At 42.2% G+C, this 365-nt stretch overlaps 1 protein-coding gene across 1 annotated transcript in view; it reads left to right on the forward strand.

Moving 5' to 3' along the window:
• LOC118326021 (poly [ADP-ribose] polymerase tankyrase-2-like) overlaps positions 1-365 on the forward strand; it is a 19,145-nt gene that overhangs the window by 11,702 nt on the left and 7,078 nt on the right. The gene's annotated exons all lie outside the window — the stretch shown is intronic.

Consider the following 365-nt stretch of genomic DNA (forward strand, 5'->3'; position numbering starts at 1 on the left):
AAAAAATCTGTGAAAATGGCGTAAAAACACATTATAGTTTCCATTGTGGCTGAATCCTTGAACTGACTGCTTTAACTTAGTCCTCTGATTGATGAGCGACTGATTGCAGAGACAGAAAGTGGACACAAACACACACCAGTGATGAGGAGGGAAATGACAGATGTGAGTGTGTAGCTCTTCAGGCCTCTCGTCCAGTCAGATCAGTTGATTAAAACAGAGACTCAACCATCATTCTCTATTCATCCCTCGCTCTCTCCTCCACCTCTACACCTCTCTTTATCTCTCTTATTTCATCGTCCTTTCTTTAACATTCGCTCTTGCAGCCGCAGTTTGGCTGCACACATTCATATTTAGAATAACGTTCT

Source organism: Morone saxatilis, unplaced genomic scaffold, assembly GCF_004916995.1.
Source record: "Morone saxatilis isolate NCDOM2014 unplaced genomic scaffold, NCSU_SB_2.0 Contig1, whole genome shotgun sequence".
Lineage (NCBI taxonomy): Eukaryota > Metazoa > Chordata > Actinopteri > Moronidae > Morone > Morone saxatilis.